This window comes from Alosa sapidissima, chromosome 24 (assembly GCF_018492685.1).
Source record: "Alosa sapidissima isolate fAloSap1 chromosome 24, fAloSap1.pri, whole genome shotgun sequence".
Lineage (NCBI taxonomy): Eukaryota > Metazoa > Chordata > Actinopteri > Clupeiformes > Clupeidae > Alosa > Alosa sapidissima.
Window position 1 is genome coordinate 15,434,098 of NC_055980.1, and position 10,000 is coordinate 15,444,097.

The following is a 10,000-nucleotide window of genomic DNA, read 5'->3' on the forward strand; positions in this document are numbered from 1 at the left end:
GACTTTGCCAAGTCTGGTCAGTCAGTCAAGTGGTTTATTGTCATAGGGGACATTTAAGTGACAGTGTGCAGTTCAATGGCATCTTCGTTTGCAGAGTGCCACCCCTTGAATAAACAACAACAACAACAGGCATTGGACAACAGGAAAACAGCAGCAGCAGACAAAATATTCACCCAGGTAGACAAACCATAGAAGTGTAGTGAAAGTGTATCGGTGGTTGTCAGGATTAGCTGAAGTACTCAATGTGCTGCGTTATACTCGGCGTTTGTGTTTGGCAAAGCGAAAATTCACATGATTGCCTGACCTGTGTCATAACATGGCATCCAAACTGCTGGTTATGGCCAATGAGGTATGACGTTAAGTGAACATAGACAGACAGTAGGAGGACACGCTCAAGTGTACTTCCTCAATAGCAGACCTCTATGTTTCCCCCCCACCCAGACGCAATTTCATCTTCATTAGCCATTAGTGAGGGGTTTTTCGTCCACCTAAATGCCAGCTCACATCTTTTACAGCCACTTAGAGAGGGAGAGGGAGAGGGAGAGGGAGAGAGAGAGAGAGAGAGAGAGAGAGAGAGAGAGAGAGAATTGTCCTCCTTTATCAAAACAGGAGGGAGGCGAGAAACACCGGCCACAGCCTTCCTGCAGCGGGGCCTGCGGCTTGCGCCGTGACAACCAAGCAACATAAAAACAAACACCGTTGCATGGCAACCGCCTGAGTTCACCCCCAGAGCCATCAGGTCAGTTGTATGGTTTCGCCCCGTCACACGCCCGCCCAAGTGCCTCTTCCATTACAGAGTGACAGTAATGACTGCACCCCCCCCACCCTCTTTAACACCCCCCCCACACACACACACACTGTTCATCCAGTCACAATTCATCTCACTGAGAGGGACCAGCAGAGAGAGTGGTCTTTACCCTGGCTTTGTTGGGTCTTTAGCCCCTTGGTTCCAAGGGTGATTTGAAGGTTAAGAGCTACTTTACACAGGAGCACGTCTAACACACAAGAACACACACAAACAAACAAATCTCTAACAGGATACGTACTTGTGGGTTGTGCAAACGGAACAGGATGTAACCTTGTTGTCGGTATGCCACAAAATAGTATGGTGTGGTTTGCGAGGATGACGCTCTGCAGGGAGGGGAGAGCAAAACGTTCCACTATGACGGAAACGGTCGAACAAGTGTCTCTCAAAAAATAAACAGGCGAGATGAAACGTTTTTTCAAAAAAAGAGGAGGAAGAAATAGAAAGGAAAGAAAAACGACCGACACAGAGACGGTCGATAGCAACCTGTCTAAACTCCATCAAACTCAATCATGACACAGTCAATACTGAACACCTGGGAAATTACATCCAGATGTTCCGTGTCAAAATCAGCTCAATGGGAGCCATGCTAAAAAAAAAACATCTTTTCTAAAGCTACATTTAATCTCTCAGGTCTTAGGCATGTCTAGTGATTTGGTCCATGTTCATGTGAAACAGGGAGGTGAAGCATTGTGTCCAAATAGTCGGAAAACAAAACACTCCCTTGTGCCTCGATATCCCAAATTCTGTTCCTTCTTAAAGGATAACAACTGAGTGTCTCTCCATACAATCCCTCTCATCCCCTGCACCCCACACCCCCACCCCTCTCCCCTGCTCCTCCGAAAAACGTATCAACATTTGGCTTGCTCTTCTTACAGTACCCCATAATGAGAAACAAAGACCGGGTCTGTTGGGGTTCGTGAGCATCAAACGGCGAAAAACGGAAGAGCGAAGGCTTTTAAAAACAATCCAAGCCATTTGTGCGGCTGAGATGAAAGGCCTCGCTTTAATGAATTGGCCCGGACTAACTTGACAAAAAAATAGACGAAAAAAAAAAAAAAAAGTTGGAGACAATGTCCAACGCCGCTATCTGTTGATGTGGCATGGGGTGGCCGAGCGCCAGTGGGAAACAAAGCGAGGAGGGAGAGAGAGAGAGAGAAAGAGAGAGAGTGGGGGGAGGGAGAGAGGGGGGAAGAGAGGGGAAGGGATGGGACTGGCTGAGTCTTTAGTAAAGCCAGCCATTTCACAGGCTTGCACACAAGCAACATGTGTCAAGGTCTGTAGAGAGGGAAAATAACCGAGAGGCCTTGTCTTCCTCTTTTTCTTTCTTCTAGAGGTTGGAACACTAAGAGAGAGAGAGAGAGAGAGAGAGAGAGAGAGAGAGAGAGAGAGAGAGAGAGAGAGAGAGAGAGAGAGAGAGAAAGAGAGGGGGAGAGAAGGAGAGAGAGGCTGAGGGAGAGGGAGAAAGAGGGAGAAAAGGAGAGAAAAAAATACTTGATGCAATCAAAAAGCCCACAATAATGTAGGTCAAGAAAACGCTAATTCATTCAATTCATGTGGGACCGGCAGGGCAGCTCCAAGTCGGTGTGGTTTTCAAAACATATTCCAGATTGCCTCCTAAACATGGAGGCTGGCACACAGCGCTTTCTGAACGTTCTGTTTTTCCTAATGGGCGAAACTTTAAGACGCTGGGGGACTCGTGCCAGCGTTGCCGCGGAGCTGTAGAACGTCTTCTCTCCGACCGATTCCAAATTGATTTCAGCTCAGGAACATGTTTGCCGTTCCGCCTGATTGAAGCCGATGCCATTAACCTCCTCGTTTTGTTGGCCTCATGCGCAGTCTGAACTCATACACACAGAACAGGACGGGTGTGGTGGGGAACTGTCAAAGACCTCCAGTTAGGCGAACAACTTCATTTTTCCCTTTTGTTTATTCCTCTGGCCTCTAGCTTAAAGTATGACTGGCTTCTTCAGAGATGTGTGTGTCTAGTCCAGCTGCTTTGATCCGCAACTGCTAATAGAGACGTGGCCTACTTATGTACTTGTGTTTGTGCGTGTGTGTGTGCGTGTGTGTCTGTGTTTGGGGGGAGGGGGGGGGGGGTTACCTTCAACTTAATTAGAGCTGGAGGAACATTAGTAAATCATTTGAATTACTCAAATCAGAAAGAAAACTTCTTTTGACCCCTGCTTGCCTTCATGGTGATGGTGGTGTTTTGACAAGGCATTGATGGATCAGGAATACTGGCTCGGGAACACGCAATACAGTTATCTCTGAGCTAAACAAAGGACTGTGGTGGATGCCAAAAAGCTTCAGATAAGAATGCAACTTACGGGTGATGGGTGATGTGTGATGTGTATGCATGCCTGTGTGTTTGCCTCTGTGTGTCTGTCTGTCTGTGTGTGTGTGTGTGTGTGTGTGTGTGTGTGTGTTGTGTGTGTGTGTGTGTGTGTGTGTGTGTAAGTGCGTGTGTAAGTGCGTGTGTGTGTGTGTGTGTGTGTGTATGTGTTTGTGCGCTGAGAGAGGACGGGGGGGGCACAGTTCTCAGAGTTTCCAGCAGGTCGAGTGTGTGTGTGTGTGTGTGTGTTTGTGTGTGTATTAGTGCGTGTGTGTGTGTGAGTGAGTGTGAATGCGAGTGTGTGTGCGTAAGAATCTGTGGGCAGTGTCAGAGCGAGTGCTGTTAAGTGTTAAACTGTCCCACCGGAGTGTCCCTCCCCACCTCTTGGTAACGAGGCGATGTGCTGCACTGCCACCCCCCCTGCTGTGGCTGCGGTACACTGGGGCTCGGCCCCCGCAGAGCCTGGGTGCTGCTGATCCACTCCACGCCTAATACCTCCTCTCACAACCATAATGAGTCTCCCTCACAGGCAGCCAAGATGGCCATCATCTCTTTCTCTCTCTCTTTCTCTCTCTCTCTCTCTCCATCCTTTTCCATCACTCTCTCATCTCTCTCTCTCTCCTCATCTCATCTCTTTCTCTCTCTTTGTCCTTCCTGTCCATCAGTGCTCATCCTTATCTTATTCTCACCTGCTCTGATCTTCCCATATCATCATCATCATCATCATCATCATCATCACCGGACTCCATCCTCTCCTCCTTCATGTCTATCTGTGCTTCTGTCTTTCCGCTGCCTGTTCAGCGCTTCTCCTCCAATCCTCTTCTCTCTACCATCATCCGCACCGTCCTTCCTCTTTTCTCACTCGCGGTCACAGTCTCGGAGCTTGTTAAGGTGCTCCGTGGCTTCAGCTTTTGCCCTCCCTCCCTCCCTCCCTCCCTCTCTCCCTCCCTCCCTCTCTCCCTCCCTCCCACCCATCCACAGCACGGCGGAGACGACCTCTCTCTTCAACCCTGCCAATTTGAAAGACTTTATGGTTCAGTCTGCCGTTCAAGTTCTGAGCCAGCCCACCAGTGGCACGATTACAGTGGTTAGGGCCCCAGGGCTTCGGATCCCAGCGGAGGAGAGGCTGGCAGGGCCCGGGGGAGAGGGAGGTCCAGGGACACCACCCGCTGTCCCCCCCGTTGGATTGGAGGGTGTGTTGGGCTGTCGGGGGAGGCAGTGGAGGGTGTGTTGGGCTGTCGGGGGAGGCAGTGGAGGGTGTGTTGGGGGAGGGTCTTTATCCACTCCCATGTGGTCAGAACCTTACCATACCTCCACAGGCACCTCCTGGAGGTTGCCAAAGGGGGAGTAAAAACAAGCGAAAATATGGATCATTATGGCTGGGGCCTGGACTACAGCTGCGATAAGTGCTATCGGAGTTAGCACCCAAACTCTGCTTTGTTCTACACTCTTCTCAAGGGTTGGATGAATAGAGCGTAGGCTTAACGGAGCATAACAATTCCCTTATAATCAATTATGCCGCTGTGGAAACTGTCCAGTATATGAAGTGGGACAAAATATGAGGCACACATGCTTTCTTCAAAAACTAACATAATCGAATGTGTTCTTCATGGGTGGGCAAGAGGGTGTGTAAGGACACAAGGAGACACATACACAGCCACATGTGCACGCACACACACACACACACACACACACACAAGTTTATGTCTGAGTCTCCTCTGAAACACTCAGGGGCACACACAGACAGAGAGGCCCCCTCGTCTAGTCACTACACAGCAGATGGACTGGTGGACTACAGCAACACAACAACCAACGTATGGCAACCCAGAGGAGACCAGGAGGACTAGGAGAACAGGGTATGGAAAAGTTCGATAGAAGGCATGAGAGTGTGTGCATGTGTGTGTGTGTGTGTGTGTGTGTGTGTGAGTGTTGGTGAGTGAATGTGGGTGCGAGTGCGTGTGTGTGTGTGTGTGTGTGTGTGTGTGTGTGTGTGCTCTCGCGCGCACGCGCGCATGCGGTCGGTGAGAGTGGGCTAAAGCTTATTCTTTCAGAGAAAGCTGCTCAACTTCTTGCTCAGCCCTTTCTAGGACTCTGCCTACATATAACGCTGTTTCAAGGGACTCTGGTGACTTTGTCATCACCCACACATGGACACTCACTGAAGATACCAACTGTGAGATAAGCACACGGGCAAGTCTCTCTCTCTCTCTCTCTGGCTCGCTCAAACACAGACACATACTGTATACACACACACACACACACAACACACAGTTTTACACATGCAAACATAAGTGGAAAGACAGCATGAATGCACACACACAGACGCACACACACACACACACACACACACACACACACACACACACACACACACACACACACACACACACACACACACACACACACACACACGTCACCAAGGCGATAAACAGCCAAGGGGCCCCTGCACAGGAGATAAGGCTTCCAAGCAGTCCATCAAACAAACAAAGCTCGATGACCAATCCAGAGGACCAGGGTGCTGCTGCTATCACTGCTCCTTCTTTCTCTCTCTCTCCCTTTCTCCTCTCTCTCTCTCTCCCTTTCTCCTCTCTCTCTCTCCCTTTTCCACTCACCTTTTTCACCCAGTCTGGAAAAATTATTAAGGAACCCCCCGCCACCCGGCGCAACTGGCCCTGCTGCAGATGGAGAACTCGGAGGGCAGATAGCCAACAGGCCCCGGGGAGAGTCTCGTAACAGGAACCTTCTGTGAAAAAGCTTTACGTGCTCTTCAGTAACACTCTTAGCCCCCCCCCCCAAACACACACACACACAGGCACAGACATAAACACGCACACACAGACATAGACAGACACACACACACACACACACACACACAGACACACACACACAGACAGACACACACACACAGACACACACACACAGACACACACACACAGACACACATTCTCCTGCCTTTGCTGAAGCCATGAAAGACGATACAAAGTAGGTGTGAAAATAGGCCCGGCCTTCTCTCTGCGTACGCAAATGCCCTTCAGTCCTCAAAGAGCCTCGGTGAAGAGGACATGGCTGTGTAATTTCCGCTACTTGTTGATTGAGCCCTGGAAGGTTGAAGTGATCGGGTGCTTCGTTGACGTGCTCTCGACAACGGATTCCAGTTAGGATAAATATGTCCCAGCATACCTATCTGCACCACACAAACCTGACTTCTCTTCCTCAGCAACACCCCACCCCCACCCCTTTCCATTCTGAGAGTGTAGCTATTCAGTTTGTGGTTACTGTGGCAAGGTTTCCCTTGCCTATCCTGGCCTTGGACGTTATGAATGAGGCCCAGGGGAAAGAGTGTGTCTGTGTGTGTGTGTGTGTGTGTGAGTGTGTGTGTGTGTGTGTGTGTGTGTGTGTGGTTACAGGTGAGACGGGCTCTGTGGAGTCTCAGTAACCCGAGCATTGAACATAAGAGAGAGCAATGAGGCTGAAAACAACCGCCGCTCGTGCTGAAACCTTTCTAGCACAGAGGCACTCGCCAGCAGAGAGACAACTAAGGGATAAATATAGATCGAGCTGTAGACAGGTTGGATACATCCAGATCAGTGGAAAGCAATCGTTAGAGAGAGTGAATGCAGCTGGGTAGATACATAGACAGATAGACAAACAGACAGACAGACAGAGAAAGATTGATAGATACAGACAGACAGGCTGAGACCGACAGACAATTTTATGGATGGACAGACAGACAGACTGCTGGCGGACAGAGAAACTGAAAGACACACAAATTACAGACAGACGTACAGATAAATGAATGGATGGAAGGATGGATGGATGGAAGGAAGGATGGAAGGATGGATGAATGGATGGATGAATGGATGGATGGATGGAAGGATGAATGGATGGATGGATGAATGGATGGATGAATGGATGGAAGGATGAATGGATGGATAGATGAATGGATGGAAGGATGAATGGATGGATGGATGAATGGATGGAAGGGTGGATGGATGGAAGGATGGATGGATGGAAGGATGGCCAGACTACTCAATTTAAACAGAGAGACATGTGTAAGACAGGCCACTCATTCTCACTGTACCATTCGCATCACTGCACGCTCTGCATGTTTATCTGAGCCTCGGCATGTTGTAATAACCTTCCACACAATGGGCCATCTGCAAGGGTCTCGTGAATGTCTCTTCCAGCGGTGGGTTTTTTTTCCTAGCGAGGCACCGAGGCGGGAAAGAGCAGCGCGGTGCGACACAGCCTGGCGCGTGTCAGCGTCGTTTGGCCTTTTCCTCCGGCACAATCCACTCGTGTCGCTCGCTCGGGCTTAATCAGCTGCAGCCATTAAGAGTCCAGAGCCCTCATTTCTCTTTCCGAGAGAGAGAGAGAGAGAGAGAGAGAGAGTAGGGAGAGGGAGAGAGAGTGGAGAGAGGGAGGTGGAAAAGGAGAGAGAGAGGGGTAGAGACAGGGTTAGAAAGAGAGAGAGGAGAGAGGAAGATGGAAAAGGTAAGAGACAGAAAAGAGGCAGGAGAGAGAGAGAGAAAGAGAGAGAGAGAGAGAGAGAGAGAAAGAGAAAGAGAGGAGTAAAAGCAAAAGAGTGGCCAAGACAGTGGGAGAGAAAGGAAGAGAGTGGACTCAATTAGTCCAGAGGTGTACCCAGGTTGTGGCGGTCCATGTTTGCCAATTAAGTGGAGGCGCGTGTGGTCCCCGCCTCCACGACCCATAGCTCACTCGGCCACTCCAGCTGGGCACTATGGAAACGGCAGCGTCCATCAACACTCCGCCAGGCAGCACCCTCGGAAGACAGGCACCCGCACCCCCTCAACCCCCCTGAAAGGCTGTAATTACCACGGTGACGAGGGGGAGAGTTATATAACCCGACACGCAAGCGCCTGCTCTGCTAGCCGCAATTTAGCCTAAACACTGAACCGCCATTTAAACTAGAGAGAGAAAGAGGATAAAAAAAAAGAGGGAGGAAGAAAAGGAGGCTGAGGACAGAGAGAAAAAGAAAGATAGACAGAAAAAGAAAGAAAGAAAGAAAGAAAGAAAGAAAGAAAGAAAGAAAGAAACATGACATCCGCTAATATGACATGTTCCTAATCTTCATCTGCCAGACGCCCATTCAAACTGGGATTGCTAAAATAATCTAATTTCACTGCGTCTTTATTTAGCATAAAGCTGTTAAGAAAGGGAAGGGAAGACAGCAGAGAAAGTGTGTGATGAAAGACAAGCCAACCTTTGCTATCCCACATCATTTCACAAATACAGAGGCCCACGCATGATAATTAAATGCAATTGCAGGAGCTCGAGGACGACACAGTGTTAACTAAGTGTGAACACACTCACGCAGCGTTTGGTAATTAAAATACAGAACAGCAAACTAGTGCGCGGTTTAACAACGAGCCCGAAAAATGGCTTTTCAACAACATGAAGAAAATCTGTGAGATAAGACAAGGCCACTGTCATGCTACACTTGTGACACAGACACTAAGACTAAGGTGTCACGTCGGAAACGTTCACAGACGGTATCACTTGCGGGGACTTGGGGAAAGAGGGGAAAAATGAGAGAGAGGCAGAGGAAGTCGGAGGGGGAGGCTGGAGGCTGAAGAAGCTGAGGTCAGCAACGGCAATAAATTCTTGAGAGTGGAGGGGGCCGCCCGGACTCTCTCAATTTTTCGAAAAGTCATTCTGGGCAGTGAAACTGATCTCTGAAACAGGTCGTTTGTGGTGCCAAGCACGCACACACACACACACACACACACACACACACACACACACACACACACAGAACTTGTCAATGCTGGGTGTTGCACACACTGATTGTGTGGACTGATAACACCGGCTGACTAATTCCTGACATTAACCACCATCACACTATCGTATCCAGAGGCAACATTGCAATTGCGCTGTGAAGCCGCACTATCAAAACAAACACCACAAGCCTCATCTGCCACCACTTCTGTGAAGCAAGGCAAAGAGGGTTCCAGTCAAGCATCTCCATCTCTAAGTGCACCAACATGAAAACATGGAGGCTCCCCTATCAAAACTTTAAACTTTTACGAGCACAGCACGGTAGCGCTATGCTAGCATATTACCGCTATGTTTTCATGTCAACACAAGAATTACATACAATATTTTCCTCATCATTGATTCATATGATGTAAAGCAACTTTCTAATTGTTTGATAACCACCCGATTTATATTTATGTCTTTCCGTGGATCTTTATGAACTTGGTGTGACTTTTGTCTGATATACAAGGAACGTATAACTTTATCACCTACATGTCTATGGTGAAACACAGAGTAGGAAGCTGTTGTTAATCTTTCTTGTGGGATTCCAAAATCCTTTCCATTTGAAACCACTGCTGTGAGCGGCAGACACAGAAATTACATCATCCACGTGAAATGCGCACAGTGCTTTTACAGTGAGACACACAGTTTGTGCTTCAACTGGGACCTAGACTGTGCTTTTCTCAACGCCTGAAGGCTTGAGAGTGAGAGACTGTGTGTGTGTGTGTGTGTGTGTGTGTATGTATGTATAGGAGAGAGGTGTGTGTGTGTGTGTGTGTGTGTATAGGAGAGAGGTGTGTGTGTGTGTGTGTGTGTGTGTCACTGCCCTATGGCTAGCACGGGTGCTCAGAAAGGGGATGGGGATAGGGGTGATGGTGGTGGCAGGGTGTGTGTGGGTGTGTGTGTGTGTGTGTGTGTGCGATGTATGATGTATTTCTGTGGAGGTTGCATGCACACGGCCTTCCCGGCACAGCGGTCCAGTTTTGCGCCGCTCAGTCGCCCCGGCGACCGCGCTCTGACCTCCAGCCTCACACTGCCCACTTTCTCATGGGCCGCCGCAGAAAATCAATAGATTAACTGCT

General features: G+C 49.1%; 1 protein-coding gene across 1 annotated transcript in view; it reads right to left on the bottom strand.

Annotated features, from left to right (window-relative positions):
• Positions 1-10,000, bottom strand: part of adkb (adenosine kinase b) — a 134,719-nt gene that overhangs the window by 7,193 nt on the left and 117,526 nt on the right. The window lies entirely within an intron of this gene.